This window comes from Sciurus vulgaris, assembly GCF_902686455.1.
Source record: "Sciurus vulgaris genome assembly, chromosome: 1".
Taxonomy (NCBI): domain Eukaryota; kingdom Metazoa; phylum Chordata; class Mammalia; order Rodentia; family Sciuridae; genus Sciurus; species Sciurus vulgaris.
This window is the reverse complement of record NC_136461.1, coordinates 135122311-135136151: the sequence shown is the minus strand read 5'-3', so window position 1 is coordinate 135136151 and position 13841 is coordinate 135122311.

Genomic DNA, 13841 nt, shown 5'->3' with positions numbered 1-13841 from the left:
CCTTCTCAATACCCCTCCTCTCCTCAGTCCTCTTTTAATTCTACCTTGATTTTCTTCCCAGCCCTTCCCATCCATGACTGTGTGAAGCCTTTGAAAGGACTGTTATCAGCTATCACTGAATCAGCCACCTGTCTCCTTGGCAACACTTTTGCAGCTTTACCAAGGCCCCTGCTGCTAGTGAGTGCCTTCAACCTTGCAATCCTGGAAAAGGAACTTCAAATTGTTACCATCTGGTATACTGAACTCACAAAATGTCAAAAGAACTGTGTCTTAGTCAGGCAATAGTCAGTATTCATGGTACAAGAAGATGTTTTAGAATTCACCAGCAGTGAAATAGAAAAGTTAGAAGAAGGAGAGAAAATTTGTTTCATAGCTGAAGGAAAAAAAAAAAACAAAAACTCCTTTATTTTCCTTTCAAACTGATGAATAATTTTATAAAAAATATCATTCTCCAACTCTGATGAACAATGTGTTGTTAAATTCTTACTGTCGCCTCATATCCACATTTAAGCTTACATGGTTCCACGTCTAACCACCTCCCTTAGGTTCTCTGATAGTTTGGTGTTAAGACTTAAAGTGACATTGTTGCCTATCTGCTGACCCTAAATTGTTTCTCCATTCTTTCCTGCTGCGTTTCTTAATTTTGCTACAAATTTCAATTTCAATCCATTTCTTCACCCTACTTCACCCCCCCATGGCTCAGATCTAAATCCTAATTAAAGCCAATCATAGTAATTTCATTCTTTTTGACAGTAATCAATCTAGGAGAAGACCATGTGACTCAGTGTAGGTTAATAAGAAAGAATGGGAAGCCAACTGGTGTGTTGATCAAAAAGAACTGTAGAAAATGCTTCTCTACTGGGACTGAGATGGTTGGTTTGCCTATAGTTTGAGTATGTTGGGAGCTTGGTCCCAGTGTGCCAATGTTGAGAGATGGTGGAAGCCTTAAGAGGTAGGGTCTAATGGGAGGTGATCAGATTTTAAGAGGCATTAATGCTTTTCTCATGGGAGTACATTCTGACTCTCTCAGAAAGTCCCCAGAGAGGAAGTTGTTGTATGTGAGCCTAACAATTCACCTGAGTCTCTCTTGTTTCTTCCTCTCTATGGGTCTCTTCCCCCTTTTGCATGTAGTTATTTCTCTTTCTGTTTCTCCACCAAGCACAGTTGTTGCTTGGTATCTGTTAGGGATTGGTTCCAGTGTGTCCCAGGGATAACAATATCCAGGGATACTCAATACCATTATATAAAATATCATAGTGTCTGCATATGACCCATGCACATCCTGTCTTACACTTTCGAGCATCTTTAATTACTTATAAATACCTAATAGTATTTATATAGTGTAAATACTATGTGAATAGTTGTTATGCCCTATTGATTAGGGAACAATAACAAGAAAAAAGACTGCACATGGTCAGGACAGATGCATTTTTTTCCCTGACATTTTTTATCTGTGGATAATTGGATCCATGGAGTGGAACCTGGGATGTCAAGGTCTGGCCTGTATAAGCTTACTACTTTCAGAATAAAACTCCTTTTGCCCTGTTATTTGAAGGATTGCAGATCTAATCACAGGTGAACCCTATCCTAATACATACACTTTAAAGTAAAGCCTGGAAAAAAATACTAAGAGTACCTAGAACTCACATTAAGGAGAAAGATCTAGTGAGGAGATAGATCCTCCCAGAATATAGCGATGAAACCTATACCAGAAGCTTGTTTTATTCCTAAATGTGCACATATCTTGAGGAAAAGAGGATCATGATGATCATATAATCATATTACAACATAAAAGCTAATGATGAAGGAAACATTTGCTAAACAGACAGAATTTTAAAATATCTCTAATTAGAATACTCAGAAAAAACTTGTGATTTTTTTTTAAGTAAAATAAGAACAGGATTAAGGATATTTTACGAGTCTGAGAGACCCTTCAAAAGATATAATTGTAAAAATTAAAATACAAACAAATGTTAAAAGGAAGGTCTTTTGAAAGCAAGGTGACCAAATTTACCAGGATGTAGAACAAAACCATGTGAAATACAAAGATAATTAGAAGGTGAAAACAGACTTACAAGATGAAACCAGGAAGTGTAGCAGCAGACAACTGGCAGTTTTAGAATGGAAGAATGTAGCAAATGAGGAGAGGGAATTATTAAGAAAACAGCAGGGGACAATATCTTAGAACAAAAAGGACAATGGTTTTCAGAGCAAGCCTCCTACTGACAGCAGCTAGCACAGAATGCATTAAGGAGATGTGCAGCTCAGAAAGACAGGTATCCCAGGACAAAGCATTCCAAACAAGAGGTAGTACACTGGCACGCTGGTAAATCTTGAGGATATGATAAGGGACATTCTTTTTCAATCAAGAAGGAAAATAGGTTAATTAGAAACTACGAACAAATAAACCAAAACCCTCAAATCAAAAACAAACTCCATGGGGAGGGAGAAGGTGGGGGAAGGAAAGATAGTGAACTCAGACAGACATTTACCCTATGTACATGCATGATTACACGAATGGTGTGAATCTACATTGTGTACAATCATAGAAATGAAAAATTGTACCCCATTTGCGTACAATGAATCGAGATTAAAAATAAAATAAAATAAAATAAAAACCAACCAAACTCCAAATATGATGTAAAAACATCATAGGAAAGATACCTGCAAGATTAACCTATCATCTTCCATAGTGATCTTTGAGATCATGATTAAGAAAACAGGACACAGGTACTGTTCAAATTTTAAAAAGTAGCAAATAGGATCATTAAACACAATATCCTTATCAAGCATTCTTAAGACAATTGTGAAGCAGAGCAGATTCCATCTTTCTTTATGGGAAGGGAAGACACATTATCTAGAGCTGATAAATCAGTCTGAAATAGACTTTCAGTTAAACATGGTGAATTATCTACATGGAATTATTTCCTTTCTCTTAGAGAACCCATTAAATTATAATAAAATAATAAAAATTAATCTAAGATGACAGAAAATTTTGGGGGAGAGGATCAAAAGAAAGAATCAGCTGGAATTGACATATAGAGCCTGTTTCCTGGAACTGAAGAAAAATAGGTAAAGGATTTACCTTCCCAAGCCCTTGAAGAAATTTGTGGGAATTCTCCAGAAAGATTTAAGGCCTTCCTGGATCATCCCCTGTGTGGAGTAGAATGTATACACATACATACTATGAAGCAATAGTAAAACAAACACTGACAAACACTGGTGAAACCCAAACAAATGTAAGAGGTAAAATGAGAACTGTTAATATGATGTAAACACTGTGGGAATTTCTTTTTTGTATCCTATTTCCATTACCCCTATAATCCTGGATCACACTCTTATCATTTGTGCACTTTTTAAAAAATAGAACTTTACTTCATGCATGATTTTTTTTGAGCTGTTGATTTTTTATGTTTTTGGTTTTGAACTTTATAAAAATAATATTCTCTCCCTTTATGCTTCTGAATTCTGCTTTTAATCATTCAACCTTGTATTTGTATGATTTTTCTGGAAAAGTTCAGAAAGTACATAGTTTAGCCTTTGTGAGCCATATGGTCTCTGTTGCAACCATTCAGGCCTAATTATGTAGCAGGAAAATAGTTATAGAAAATATATAAACAAATGGGTGGGGCTGTTGTTTACAAAAACAAAAATCTTAGGGATTTGGCTTGTGGTCTTTAGTTTGGCACACCTAAAGAAGAGCTGTATGTATGCATGTGTAGGATGTTTGGCTTATTGAATACAGTGTTACTCAGACAGTGTGGGAAGAACTCAATATATATATATTCTTGAATAAATGGACCCATATGAACATCCATTCATCTTAGTAACATAGTTATCTGAATATTTTCTTGAGATCGATTATTAGCAGAACTGTTGGAAGAAAGAGTATGTAATCATGATGAATATTTCCTAGATTTTATCTTCTTAAAAGGGTATGTACCTTGTTTATTCACAGTAGCAGTACATAACAGTTCCTGTTTTCTCTCACCATCATCAAAATTAGTTATTACCAATTCCTTCTACTTTTAGTTCCCTAAGTGAAAAACAAAAATGAAACCCTATAATTTTCTTTGAACTTTTTATTAGAAATAAAGTTGCTTATGCTTTCGATTATTTTTCTGGTGTTTCATTTTCTTCTTTTTAAAATAAATCTTCACATTCCTTGTCTGTTTTCCTATTCTATTTATTTCTTGATAATTCGTAAGGGTCTTTAGCCTATAATAGAAATTTAGCTATGCTTATATGTCAAAGAATGAAGAAGCATCATTCAATATCTGAAGTAAAAAGCCGAAGTTATTTACTAGGGGTAGTAAAAGAGTGAAGCAGATGACACTGTCTGCAAGCTGATTTCATACAGGGCTGTTGGAAAACTGTCAGGGATTCACAGCCTTCCAGAGGTGAAAGAAGGCTGATATCCCCCTCAGAAGAAGCAGGGCTACTTGTATGATACTATGTTGATTATTTTGCATTCATAAACCCATTTACTGCCAAGTCTGAAAGCCAGTCCCTGACTGGCTGATGTCAGAAACAGGCCTCACTGATTGGTAGGATTGCAAAAGTCCCCTTTGCTGAGAAAATTTGTCTTTTGAATGGAACAGATTAAAATGGATTCTTCTTGTCACTTGCCACAATGGCTAGAGAAAACTCAATTTGTGTGTGTGCCTCTGTGTGTGAGTGTGTGACAGGAGTTTAATATTTTATTTAGTTAATTTTTTACTGATTTTACTTTTTAATTCTTGTCTTTGCAGTAATATTTTTCATGAATACTCTCTACCTCCATGGTGGTTGGGAAGAGTCCATTTTCTTTAAAGCAATTGTAGTGTTTTGAAATCTAGATTATTAAATCATTTAAAGGATTAAGTCATGGTATGGAATTAAATTTTAGTATTGGTGTTAAGCAATAGTTAAATTTTTATTTCAAAATTAGTTGCCAATTTTCTGAGTCCCACTTATTGAATAACATAATCTCTCCATTTGTTTGGAGGACACAGTTATTAAATTTTAAATATACATACATGTGTATTGTGTATGTGTATGTATTTGATTCCGTTTCTACAGCTATTATCTTTCTGTAAAAGTGCCAATATTTTCAGTTGTGATAGTTTTATAGCATGTGAATAATTGAAAAGGTTAACCTCCATTTAATTTTTTAAGAATGTTTAGCTTATTAATGAACACACATTCTTCTACCGAAATTTAATATATTTTGGGAACTTTTTCCCTCTCTCTCCCGAAATATGACCTGTGTTTTGATTATAAATTCATTAAAATAAATCCATTTAAATTTGGGGGGGGGCGGTGTGAGGAGGAAACTGCTAACTTTTCCAAATTATGTCCCCATCTGGAAAGATGAATTTTCTCAAATTAGTCAAAAATTTAATATTTATAACCAAAGTAAATTTTAGGAGACCTAAGCCTACCTGGCAATATTTTGAAAGCATAAAACCCTCGCTGCTCAGAAAAAAAAAATGACATAGAACTCATTGATCTTATACAATATTTCTGGAAAATAAGCAACTTTCAGAAGTTCATTATGGACTACTGGTTAAAAACTACTATATCTTTTAAAAAGAGTTTTTATAAGGTTTTACTTGTTCTGGGGTCTACTTATTTCATATTATTCTTTTCTGTATGTTAAGAATTTAGGTAGTAAGACTATCCTGTTTCTAAACATTTCATCATGATATGGTGGTTAGTGCATGGCTTCTGGAGTCATACTACCTGGGTTTTATTCCTGCTGCCTCCACTTGTTAGTTGTGTTAAAAAAAAAATAAAATAAAAAACACCTCATTGCATCTCTATTTTCTCATCTTTAACATGATGATGCCCAAAGTAGTATGACCCTTTAAAATGCTTATGTCATATACTAATTAATTATTATTGTTAATTTTGGGGGGAAATATCACAACAGACACGACTGAAATACAAAACATAATTAGAAGCAATTCTGAAAATTTACACTCCAACAAAATAGTAAATCTTGAAGACATCAACAGGTTTCTGGAGACATATGAATTACTTAAACTGAACGAGGAGGACAAACACAATTTAAATAGATCAACTTCAAGTAATGAAATAGAAGACGTCATCAAAAGCCTACCAACAAAGAAAACTCCGGGACCAGATGGGTTCTCAGCCCAGTTCGACAAAACCTTTAAAGAAGAGCTCATTCCAATACTTCTCAAAGTATTCCATGAAATAGAAGAGGAGGGAACCCTCCCAAACTCATTTTAGGAAGCCAATATCACCCTGATACCTAAACCAGACAGAGACACATCGAGGAAAGAAAATTTCAGACCAATATCCTTAATGAACATTGATGCAAAATTTCTCAACAAAATCTTAGCAAATCGCATACAAAATATATTAAAAATATAGTGCAACATTATCAAGTGGGTTTTATCCCAGGGATGCAAGGTTGGTTCAACATCCGAAAATCAATAAACGTAACTCACCATATCACAAGACTTAAAGTCAAGAATCATATGATTATTTTGATAGATGCAGAAAAAGTATTTGATAAAATACAGCATCCCTTCATGCTCAAAACACTAGAAAAAAATAGGAACAGTGGGAACATTCCTTAACATTGTAAAGGCCATCTATGCTAAGCCCATGGCCAATATCATTCTAAATGGTAAAAAACTGAAAGCATTCCCCCTAAAAACTAGAACATGGCAGGAATGCCCCCTTTCACCACTTCTAGTCAACATTGTCCTCGAAACTCTAGCCAGAGCAATTAGACAGACCAAGGAAATTAAAGGGATACAAATAGGAAAAGCAGAACTCAAACTATCCCTATTTGCTGAAGACATGATTGTATATTTAGAGGAACCAGAAAATTCCACCAGAAAACTTTTAGAACTCATAAGTGAATTCAGTAAAGTAGCAGGATATATGATTAATGCTCATAAATCCAATGCATTTTTATACATAAGTGATGAATCTTCAGAAAGAGAAATTAGAAAAACTACCCCATTCACAATAGCCTCGAAAAAAATAAAATACTTGGGAATCAATCTCACAAAAGAGGTGGAAGACCTCTGCAATGAGAACTATAGAACACTAAAGAAAGAAATTAAAGAAAACCTTAGAAGATGGAAAGATCTCCCATGGGCTTGGATAGGCAGAATTAATATTGTCAAAATTGTTCTACTACCAAAAGTGCTATACAGATTCAATGCAATTCCAATTAAAATCCCAATGATGTACTTCACAGGAATAGAGCAAGCAATCATGAAATTCATCTGGGAGAATAAGAAACCCAGAATAGCTGAAGCAATCCTTAGCAGGAAGAGTGAAGCAGGGGGTATGGCAATACCAGAACTTCAACTGTACTACAAAACAATAGTAACAAAAATGGCATGGTATTGGCACCAAAATAGACAGCTGGATCAATGGTACAGAATAGAGGATATGGACACAAACCCAAATAAACACAATTTTCTCATACTAGACAAAGGTGCCAAAAATATGCAATGGAGAAAAGATGGCCTCTTCAACAAATGGTGCTGGGAAAACTGGAAATCCATATGCAGCAGAATGAAACTAAACCCCTATCTCTCACCCTGCACAAAAATCAGCTCAAAATGGAACATGGACCTCAGAATTAAACCAGAGACCCTTGCATCTTATAGAAGAAAAAGTAGGTCCAAGTCTTCAACATGTCGACTTAGGATCAGATTTCCTTAACAGGACTCCCATAGCACAAGAAATAAAAGCAAGAATCAATAACTGGGATAGAGTCAAACTAAATAGCTTTCTCTCAGCAAGGCTATCAGCAATGCAAAGAGAGAACGCACAGAGTGGGAGAAAACCTTTGCCACTCATACTTCAGACAGAGCACTAATTTCCAGAATCTATAAAGAACTCAAAAAAGTCTACACCAAGAATACAAATAACCCAATCAACAAATGGGATAAGGAAATGAACAGACACTTCACAGAAGAAGAACTACAAGCAATCAACAAACATATGAAAAAATGTTCAGCATCTTTAGTAATAAGAGAAATGCAAATCAAAACTACCCTAAGATTCCATCTCACCCCAATCAGAATGGCGATTATCAAGAATACAAGCAACAATAGTTGTTGGCAAGGATGTGGGGAAAATGGTACACTCATACATTGCTGGTGGGGTTGCAAATTAGTGCAGCCACTCTGGAAAGCAGTGTGGAGATTCCTTAGAAAACTTGGAATGGAACCACCATTTGACCCAGCTATCCCACTCCTTGGCCTATACCCAAAGGACTTAAAATCAGCATACTACAGAGATACAGCCACATCAATGTTCATAGCTGCTCAATTCACAATAGCCAGATTGTGGAACCAACCTAGATGCCCCTCAATTGATGAGTGGATAAAGAAACTGTGATATATATATATATATATATATATATATATATATATATACCATGATATATATATATATATATAAACTGTGATATATATATATATATAATATATATATATATATGCACCATGGAATATTACTCAGCCATAAAGAATAATAAAATTATGGCATTTGCAGGCAAATGGATGCAGTTGGAGAATATCATGCTATGTGAGATAAGCCAATCTCAAAAAACCAAAGAATGAATGATCTCACTGATACGCAGTTGATGACACATATAGGCGGTGGGAAGGGGGCAAGAATGGAGGAAGGAGGTACTCTATAGAGGGACAAGAGGGGTCAGAGTGTTGTGGGGGGAGAAAAAAAATATGAGAATGAATCAAAACGTATTACCCTAGGTAAATGTGTGATTACACAAATGGTATGCCTCTACTTCATGTACAGAGAAACAAGATGTATTCCATTTGTTTACAATAATAATGAATTACAAAAATATGTAATGTTTTTCCAAATTAGTTATTTGTAGCTGGTCACTTACCTACCTCTCATTAATGTGAACAGTTTTCAAGTGTAACCTTTTTAAAATTTTCTAAGTATCATGTATCACCTACAAATAATAATTTTACCTTTTCTTTTTCAATATTTATAACTTTTATTTATTCTTTTTGCTGCTTTCCACTGGGTAAAATGTGCAGGAAAATCAGTGATAGTGAATGTCTTATTCATGTAATGAGTATGGCTCTAGTGTTTTCCTATTGCATGCAATTGTAGTTGATGGTTTTTGATGATGATTTGGGAATATTTTGCCATTCCTAGCAATAATAAAGAATTTTATTTTTAATAAAAAATAAAAGAAAACTTATGTAAATGTCCTTTTGCATTTCTTGAATAATTATAATATTGTCCACCTTAAAATCCTAATAAGAAAATTTACATTTATTGTAAGTTTTGGTTCTAGAATAAAACTTAGACTAGTATGGTACATTGGGATTTAATAATATCTGGACATATTAGTAATGCATCAGGTATAATAAACTCCTGAGTCCATAAACTCTGGTGTCATTTCCTTTTTCTTTTTCTATAAATTGGTTTGAATCCTGTCTCTGAACTCTCATCTTGCCAGGTGTCTGGTTACATGGTTGGCTGCTGGCCTCTCCTTCAGGCTTTGTATCAAGGATCTAGAGACTAAGGAAGTGACATAGTCATAGACAGTCTTACAAAATGTATAGCTAAGATACATTTTACCACAATCATATTTATTTATTTATTTAGTTCATGTGACTCTTCAGCTACCTCCAAGTCTCTCTTTGTACTTCAGAATATTTGCAATCTGAGAACATCAGGTCAATGGACTTGTCTCTGTGGGTACAACTTGAATATATTTCTTTTTGGGGCATTGCCAGGTAGAGGGATTTATGATCTATTAATTCCACTGCCTGAGCTTTGAGCAACCTAAAGATGACTTCCCATTTCAGTAAAAGCAGTGAGAGTTTTGCTTCATTTCCTTCCAATTGGTGCTGAAACATATTTATAATCCATCACTATAAAGGGCAAAGAGAAGGTAAAAGTGAAAAACTATGTTCTATCTTTAATCATTCTAAATGTTTATATCTGACCCCACCAATATTTTATTTAGAATTTCTGCATCCATATTCATAAGTGGAAGTTGCCTATAATTTTTTCTTGGTCTTTGTCAGATTTTAATATCATGTCCTAAATAAATTTGGAGGCTGTATATGATTTTCCGTATCCCGGAACACATTAACATCAGAATTATCTGTTCCTAGAGGTTTGATGGAAATTGCCATCTGGACATGGAGAACACAGTTCTTTGTAGGTCTTAATTTCTTTCATAAATTAAGACTAGTCTCCAGGTCTCCATTTTGCTAATCTTTTTCATATCACATTTTATAAACTGTGTAACTCTATTGGTATGTGGAAGCTAGTGGTCACTTGTGACCTTCAGATCTTTCTTGCCAGTTCATTATGACTTCTCCAGCATGTTGCTTCTTATCTCTTCTGACCCACTGGCTTATGTTACTATCTATAGCTAATTAAATCATTTTATGATTCCCATATATTCAGCTGAACTTGCCTTATTATTTCTTCTAATTATCCAAGCACCTCTGCAAGCACAATTTGCTGGATACTTATTTTTAAAAGAAAAAGTGGTAAGACATAATTTAGAACTGAAGAACTATGTTCACAGCCTGCATCAGAGAGTTGGAATTGGCAGTTCTATACAAACTTCCTCTAAAACAATGCTGTAATTTAAATAAAAATAGTGACATCGGTCACCTGCAGAATGCTGCTAGATTTTTAGATACTGAAATATGGCATAATGAAAAACACACTAAAAAAAGAAACAGGGTCTGAAGCTTAGAAATAGATTTCACTACTTGAGTTCTACAATTACTATCATGTGGTTCTTTCACGCTGGAATACTTTTGCAATATGACTGAAACCTGGAAAAGAAATCAAACAACAAGTAAGAAAGTGGAGTCTTGCTTTTATTCAGTAAACATACAATGATCTCTGCTGCCATCATATTCTTTATTTTCAGTGGATGCCACATTTTACTCATATTTAGAGATGCTAAATCTGAGTTGTTGCTCAGTTCCAGGAGTAGAATGTAATTATACTCATTTTGTTTAGAAAACTATAAATTAGGTTAAAATGGATTATCTAAGATATTATCATATCATTGATGTGCATACATACTTATTTTCAAATTCGATTATCTATGTACCAGAGGAACTGATAAAAATTTCTTTAACACTTCTCTCCTTACAACCAATCAACACGAGCATTAAGAAATGTGATTAAGATAAAAGAGAATTTTTCACCACACAGAGATAATATTCTATCCAACTGGTTGGGACCATATTGCACTTAGGCAAATGAATTTCCAAAAGTTAGCAACCCCACACCACTATAGAAAGAACAAAGTCAGAATAAAACAAGTCCAGTCTCCACCATTCTGAGTACTCAGTTCACATACACAGAACATTGCCATGCTCTAACCTTCCAATGAGATCCCTGAAGAGAAGCTTCATCTAAGAATGGAGGTTATGTCTACATAAATACAGATCTATAATGACAGATGTTTCCATTATAGCATTTCCCTGGAATTTCAGAAGTACATAATTCCCAACGTACACATTTTAACAAATATAAAACCTAACAAAATAGAAATAAAAAGCAATGAAATTTACCAGCATTCTTTTCTGTTGAACAAGATATTATGTGGCAAATTTCTCAAAGTGTGGTTCATAGACCAGCAGGCAGATGTTACTTGGATTCTTCTCTTGATGGTGTGCACTCCAGACCAGTATCTGAAGCAGACTTAGGACAACTCTTTGGAGTAGTACATTCTTCAGATTGGCTAATGAGAGTCACTCCTCTGTTATCCAATTTTTAACTTCCATAAGTAATACCATGTGCATGCTTTATGAGAATATTCATCATAATATTGACTCGTTTTTAAGATCTCTGAAGCTAGAATCATTGAATCAAAGTAAGTAAACTGTTATAGGTTTTGTTGGGACGGTTATTCAGATGATTTCTATTCTGACCTACTTTTTTAAAAATTTATTTCTATTGTAAACAAATGGGATACATGTTGTTTCTGTTTGTATATGGAGTAACAGCATACCACTTGCGTAATCATACATTTACATAGGAAAATAGTGTTTGATTCATTCTGTTATTTTTTTCCTTTCCCCCACCCCTCCCACCCCTCTTTTCCCTCTATATAGTCCCTCTTTCCTCCATTCTTGCCTCCCTCCCAACCCCCATTATGTGTCATCATTCGCTTATCAGCGAGATCATTTGTCCTTTGTTTTTTTGAGATAGGCTTTCTCACTTAGCATGATATTCTCCAACTGCATCCATTTGCCTGCAAATGCCATAATTTTATTATTCTTTATGGCTGAGTAATATTCCATGGTGTGTGTGTGTGTGTGTGTGTATATATATATATATATATATATATATATATATATATACATATATATATATCACAGTTTCTTTATCCAGTCATCAATTGAGGGGCATCTAGGTTGGTTCCACAATCTGGCTATTGTGAATTGAGCAGCTATGAACATTGATGTGGCTGTATCTCTGTAGTATGCTGATTTTAAGTCCTTTGGGTATAGGCCAAGGAGTGGGATAGCTGGGTCAAATGGTGGTTCCATTCCAAGTTTTCTAAGGAATCTCCACACTGCTTTCCAGAGTGGCTGCACTAATTTGCAACCCCACCAGCAATGTATGAGTGTACCATTTTCCCCACATCCTCGCCAACAACTATTGTTGCTTGTATTCTTGATAATCGCCATTCTGATTGGGGTGAGATGGAATCTTAGGGTAGTTTTGATTTGCATTTCTCTTATTACTAAAGATGCTGAACATTTTTTCATATGTTTGTTGATTGCTTGTAGTTCTTCTTCTGTGAAGTGTCTGTTCATTTCCTTATCCCATTTGTTGATTGGGTTATTTGTATTCTTGGTGTAGACTTTTTTGAGTTCTTTATAGATTCTGGAAATTAGTGCTCTGTCTGAAGTATGAGTGGCAAAGGTTTTCTCCCACTCTGTGCGTTCTCTCTTTGCATTGCTGATAGCCTCCTTTGCTGAGAGAAAGCTATTTAGTTTGACTCTATCCCAGTTATTGATTCTTGCTTTTATTTCTTGTGCTATGGGAGTCCTGTTAAGGAAATCTGATCCTAAGCCGACATGTTGAAGACTTGGACCTACTTTTTCTTCTATAAGATGCAAGGGTCTCTGGTTTAATTCTGAGGTCCATGTTCCATTTTGAGTTGATTTTTGTGCAGGGTGAGAGATATGGGTTTAGTTTCATTCTGCTGCATATGGATTTCCAGTTTTCCCAGCACCATTTGTTGAAGAGGCTATCTTTTCTCCATTGCATATTTTTGGCACCTTTGTTTAGTATGAGAAAATTTTGTTTATTTGGGTTTGTGTCCATATCCTCTATTCTGTACCATTGATCCAGCTGTCTATTTTGGTGCCAATACCATGCCATTTTTGTTACTATTGCTTTGTAGTATAGTTGAAGTTCTGGTATTGCCATACCCCCTGTTTCATTCTTCTTGCTAAGGATTGCTTTAATTATTCTGGGTTTCTTATTCTCCCAGATGAATTTCGTGATTGCTTGCTCTATTCCTGTGAAGTATATCATTGGGATTTTAATTGGAATTGCATTGAATCTGTATAGCAGTTTTGGTAGTATAACCATTTTGACAACATTAATTCTGCCTATCCAAGAACATGGGAGATCTTTCCATCTTCTAAGGTCTTCCTCGATTTCTTTCTTCAATGTTTTGTAGTTTTCATTGTAGAGATCTTTTACCTCTTTGGTTAGATTGATTCCCAAGTATTTTATTTTTTTTGAGGCTATTGCAAATGGAGTTGTTTTCCTCATTTCCCTTTCAGATGTTTCATGGCTTACGTATAAAAATGCTTTAGATTTAT